This window comes from Perognathus longimembris, chromosome 2, assembly GCF_023159225.1.
Source record: "Perognathus longimembris pacificus isolate PPM17 chromosome 2, ASM2315922v1, whole genome shotgun sequence".
In the NCBI taxonomy this organism is placed as follows: Eukaryota; Metazoa; Chordata; class Mammalia; order Rodentia; family Heteromyidae; genus Perognathus; species Perognathus longimembris.
This window is the reverse complement of record NC_063162.1, coordinates 76,075,245-76,081,470: the sequence shown is the minus strand read 5'-3', so window position 1 is coordinate 76,081,470 and position 6,226 is coordinate 76,075,245. Positions and strand designations below refer to the sequence as shown.

General features: G+C 40.6%; 1 pseudogene; it reads left to right on the top strand.

The window, feature by feature from the left end:
* Positions 1 to 1,403: 1,403 nt before the first annotated feature.
* On the top strand, positions 1,404 to 3,808 carry LOC125344830 (annotated as a pseudogene).
* Positions 3,809 to 6,226: the final 2,418 nt, after the last annotated feature.

Here is a 6,226-nt window from a genome sequence, read left to right as displayed (position 1 = left end):
GACTTGACTTCAGGGAAGACCTACAGAACACTAAAGAAACCCATGGTTATAACCTTGATGCACTCTGCTCATTTTGGGGTTAACCAAGTTGCTTTCACACTTCTTCTTCTTGGACTGAATTACCTTAAAGATCTCTTCTAATCCTAAAGTTCTCTGAATTTACACTTATATTTGGCAACAATGTGTCATACTTTTCAAATCCACAATTCTTTTTTGTGTGTGGTAGTACTGGGATGTGAACCCATACTTACGAGGTTGGCACTTTACCACTTGAGCCACTTTTCTTGCTCTAATCCAGATTATATTACAACTTTAATAGCAACCTGCTACAGTAATGCCAGGTGCCAGTAAATCATGCCTACAATCCTACCTACTCAGGGGGATGAAATCCGAGAATCTTGGTTCAGAGCCAGTCATGGAAGACAAATCCGTGGATTCACGTCCCAGCACTGATAACTGGCAACAACAATAGCAACAACAAACTTGCCACATAAAACAATTTCACGCATTGGTAAGGAGATAATTCATTTTGATTTTTTTTTTTTTTATTTTGCTGGTACCAGAGACTCGGGATTTCTTGGTTGATGCTCTGCCCGTTAAGCCACAATTACAATTGTCTGTAGAGTGGTTATTTTTGAGAAGGACTTTCACTGGCTTTTTTTGCTCAAGTTGGTCCTTAACTGTGATTCTGAGCAGGTAGGATTGTAGATATGAGCTACTAGGACTGAGTTGACTAGAAAATAGGGTGCACTTACAAATAGTGTATTTTCACTTTGCTCATGACTGGAGCTCTACTATTTGAACCACACCTCCCATGGCATTTTCCTACTTAATTGGAGGTAAGAGTCTCACTGAATTTTCTTCCTGGGCTGGCTTTGAACCGTGATCCTCAGATTTCAGCCTCCTGACTAGCTAGGTTCACGGGCATGAGCCACTGGTAGATGGCAATTTTTTTTTTCTCTTGGGAAGTATAGTCTAGTGGGGGAGATTAGTTAACCACACTAGTAAATATGTAATCACACAAATGATGTGTACACAAAAAAAAATACAGTCAGAGATACTAGTTTCAGTTTGAATCTGTAGTGTGTTATCAATAAAATACCTAAAATCAATGTGAAAAATTTAAATAAGGAGTTAGTTAATGGTTAAGTATTTGGAAAAAACAAACAACCAAGTAAATTAGTTTCTTCCTACCCCAAATATTCCACCATTTTATGCTACAAACAAGCAAAAATATCAGCTATTGAAAGGAATTTAGTGCAAGAAATTAAACCATATAAAAGAATGTGAATTAAATAAGGGGACACACAATACTGAAATAAAGAAAGCTATTAAAACATTATGGAACATAGATAAGAAAAAGAGATTTGAGTGACTAAAATCCTAAACAATAGACAAAAATCATGAAGGTAAGTAAGAAATTTGGAAAACCATGTGCAAAAAACATGATAAATGATTGCCTTTGGCAAATTAAGTTTATAAATCATTAGCAAAATGGTATACCAGAAGGGAAGTAGAGAATCAATTTTCAGAAGTAAGTGGCCAAAGTATCTAGAGTGGGGAGGGCATAGCAAATGCTCAGCATTAGTGATCCTATGACAAGAAGCACAAGTGGGTTTGCTTTGGTTTTGTTGGATGACTTATCAAAATAGCAGAAATGAAGGAGGACCCCTGTTGGGATCCAGCCTTTGGACTTAACGGGGGACTTGACGCCCTTCCCCCCAGCCCTGGGGGAATGCGGAAGCAGGCTACGGTTCTCTGGGTCCGGAACCAGAAGAACCGGCTTTGCACCCAGCCCCCAACTCTCTCTCGCCAGTCCAGGCGCTCCCCAGCCTCTCCCTGGTTTCTAGTGATGTTAGCTCAAGAGGGGGTCATGTGATAAGGTCCCAGCCTATCAGCATCCTGGCCGATCGCTTTCCCTTCCTATCACTTCCCTTTACACCGCTTTAATAAATCAGATAGCTCTTGAAGCTTCTCCTAGACTCGCGTATGTCTGGCATTCTTTACCGGTAAGGTGGGTAAGCGTTCTCCTTAGGCTGCGCGCTCGTGAGGTCAGTGCTGACTCCCCTGCTCCATCCTGGCCCTACCTGCCGGCCGGGTGACCAGTAGAGAGGGTGAGAAAGGGAGGGATGAAAAGCGTAGCTGAGCCTTGATCCTCACGCCAGGGGAGGCGACCCAAGGCCGACAGACCCCGTGGAAAGTATCATGGTCGCTTCAGTGCCGCAGCCGTCTCTTTAGGCCGCGGGCAGGAAGCGCAAAAGCAAAGCCCAGTACCGTGCCAGCCAAGCGGGCTTGGCGTTGCAATGCTGGCGGTTAGTGGCAGCTGGAGCCGGGGTTGCAAGGTATTCTTATCACCTGCAACATGAACGAGCACAAGTGCGTGGAGGAAGCTATAGTCTGCTCAACGAATACGGTGACGACCTGTATGGGCCTGAGAAGTTTGTAGAAAAGGATCGGCAGCCCTCTGGATGTGAGGAAGATGATGATGAGGAGGTGGAGTCTGCCTTAAAAAAAGAAGTTGGAGATATTAAGGCTTCTACAGAGATGAAGTTAAGAAGATTCCAGTCAGTGGAGAGTGGAGCAAATAATGTAGTCTTCATCAGGACACTTGGCATAGATCCTGAGAAACTGGTGCATCATATTCTCCAGGATATGTATAAAACCAAGAAAAAGAAGACTCGAGTTATTCTACGAATGTTACCAGTTTCAGGCACATGTAAAGCTTTCTTAGAAGATATGAAAAAAATATGCAGAAACATTTTTGGAACCCTGGTTTAAAGCTCCAAACAAAGGGACATTTCGGATTGTATGCAAGTCTAGAAACAATGGCCACATGAATAGAGAAGAAGTTATCAAAGAATTGGCAGGAATAGTGGCCAGCCTCAATTCAGAAAATAAAGTAGATCTCACCAATCCACAGTACACGGTGGTAGTAGAAATTATCAAAGCTGTCTGTTGCTTGAGTGTTGTGGAAGATTACATGCTATTCAGAAAATACAATCTCCAGGAGGTGGTGAAGAATGCTAAAGACCCATCACAGCTTTACCCAAAGCTGGGAAATGGGAAAGAAGTAAAATTGGAACCTGACAACAAATTAAATCAGATTGATGCAGCAGAAGGAAATGGGAAGTAACAAGAGGTATCAAAGAATTGCAAGGAGCAAGATCAGCCAAAACCAAGGTCTCAGACAGAGGTACCGACGAAGGAAGAAGCAGCTAAATCTGAGCCTACAAGTCAAATCACAGACGAATCCAAATCAAATGAAAATAACCTCTTATAGAGTTCATTTGTATTGGAGATGAGTTTCTCAACTGGGATTCTCTGAGATGGTCCTGGGGTTTTGTGTAAAATTCTGCCTTAAAATAGTCTGAATTTTGTGTGCTGTGTACATAGTGCTGATCTTACAGTACTGAGCCCTGTTATTTGTAGTTTCCTCAGAGCTTTCACAGCCCTGTTTGGCCCATATGCTATCTATCACACTGGAAAGTGTGGTAGAAGGATGACATGGCTCTCTCTGCTGATTACCTCCCCTTTTGTACTGCCAATTGACTTAGGGGAGTGAACAGTTACTGAGAAACAGAAAACCAGAAGGAAAGTTTCATTATAAGTCAGTTTGGTGTTTTTTTAATATGCTACAACTCAGCTATCCTCTGCCACTTCTATTACAAACACTACAAAAACAGGGATTGTGTAAGTTAGAAGTAAATTGTTTTGTGATGGTTTTGTACTGTTTGTGGTCTTGCTTAGTTATCCTATCCATTTTTATAATTTATTAATGCTTGTAATAACAAATGGTCCATTGCTACAGTTTTTGAAATGTGATAGAGAAGAGGACTATGTTAATGTATACCTGTCAACAATCACAGTGTTCTGAATTAATTCCATATATTAATACAACAAGGGATAGAAAAAAATCTCTTTACAGTGAAAGGTATGTCTCAGGGGTTTTATAGGACTCATAATCCATGCTATTCAACCCATTATGCATGATCTGTGGCATGCAGTTTAGAGATCTAGCAGATGTTTCAGCAATTGTAACTGAATCAGTTATTTGTCAGGATCATGACTCCCTTAAATGACATCTGGAATATCAAAATACAAGCTTTTGTTGAAGAAGTCAATTAGTGGAAAAGTTTAAGAGGCAGTTTTTAAAAGTTACTTTATTATTATAGAGGTACAGAGGGGTTACATTTACATGTAATAAGTACATTTCCTTTCGTACAATGTCATCTGTTCCTCATTCTGTCCTATTCCCTCCCTCCCATCTCCACCCATGATTGTATAGTTCACTTTCACTGCTGCATTTTTTTTACCCCTTTTCCTAAGAAAGAAGCACAATTTTAAGTAGCAGATAGGAAAGAAAAAGTTTCATATTTGGTCAAAATTAAATGCCAACATTAAAATGATAGGTAAATGTACAACTTTATTATCAGCTTAATAAGTTGATTCTAGGGATATTTCACATGATACTAGAGACTTTCTGTAGTCAATCCAGCCTTGCTACCTGGGTTTGAGTTCACAATGTATTTGTCATGCTGTAGCACTTTTAAGATTTATGAATAATGAAGAAAAGAAGACAAGCTTTTTCTGTTACTAGGAGTCTGTCAAAACAAAGACAGATGTGTATGTGAGAAGGAATTCTTTTTTGGTGACAGGGTCTTATTATGTAGCCCATGTTTGCCTACATCTCCTGATCCTCCTGGCTCAGTCTCCTGAATGCTGCACCACTTCATTACAAGTGTGCACCATCATCAGCAAAGCCGATATGTAACGTGTGTGTTCATATTTGAACCTGGCATGCCATCCTCTGTATCATCTGTATTACCAGTGCTCTATCAGTAGGTAGTCAGTTCCATGATAGTTTTGCCTTAAAAAAAAAAAAATAGCACACTGCTCTCCCCGCCCCCACACAGAAATGCTGAAAAACAAACACTTGGAAAGAAAATGCAAAGAATTTTCTGCCTGGCATTGGTGGCATATTCCTTGGGAGGAGATAGAAGGATCATTGGCTCAAACCAGCCCAGGAAAACCTAACAAGGCTCCATCTAAAAACAGAAATAAACAATTAGGAGAGTGCTTGCCTAGCAGGTCCCTGTGAGATGAATGCCCAGTGCCACCCCCCTCCCCAAATAAAAAATGCACTAGTACTTGGGATTGCAGATCAAGAGGTAGAGCCCTTGCCATGAACAAGGCCCTGGGTTCAATCCTCAGTACTGTCAGTGTCTCAGAGTCACAAGTAGAGCTGTGGCTCAAATGGTAGATCTCTAGTCCTGAGTTAAAAGCTCAGAGATGGGCACCAAAAGCAAAACAAAAACAGTAGAGTCCAAACTAAAACCTGGAACATGAGCACAGAAATGTACATCCAGAAATCCAGTGGCTTATCAGAGGAATTTCCCCAACAGGATATTTGAGTAGAAAGTGATTTGCTAGGGTACTTTGAAGAACTTAGCAGGCAGGTCTAGTTGAGAGTTTGACAATGAAGAATGGTACAGAAACTAGTCTATTGAGCAGACATTTCCATTAGGTGTATAAATGAACAAGTTTCTGCAAAATTCTAGAATCAGGTGGGGCATGGTAACCCTTGATTTTAACCCAGCACTTGGGACATATTGGCCAGAGGATTGAAAGGTCCAGGCAGGCTAAGCAACAACCCCCCACCCCAAGTAGTAATCTTCTATTATAGAAGAAAGTGGAGTGCAAACATCATTTTCAGAGCTTCTAAAGAAAGCCTTAGAATATTTCTGCACAGACTTGAGAGTTAAGGTGCAGAGTCTGTTAAATCTTATAAAAGCCTACCTGGAAGAAAGGCAAAACCAAATGAAATAGTATTTCTCTCTTTTGAAAGAAGAGAAAGACTCCATTCTAGTCTGATAGTTCTAGATTTCTCTGAAATAAGATAGCTTTCCCTTTAGTGTTCACACTAATACCACAAGAGCTCCTTGGAGAAGTCCCTTGAATTTGAAGGTGTCTTCATGGGTCCCTCCCAGGTGAAGTGGTTGGAAAAAGCAAGATGAGACCAGTGGCACTGCAAAATAGTAGACTGAGAACATGTAGAGGTTCTCACATAGGAACTGTAAAACTGGTTTGGGAGCTTGGTTTATTCTCATTTAAAAAAAAAAAAAAAGAAGTGGTCTAAATGTTAAGGTTTCCTGCATAAGTAGCTATGTTTATTTAATGAGTAGTGAATACAAAAATGTATTTCTACTCATAGCTAGTAGCTGTGCCT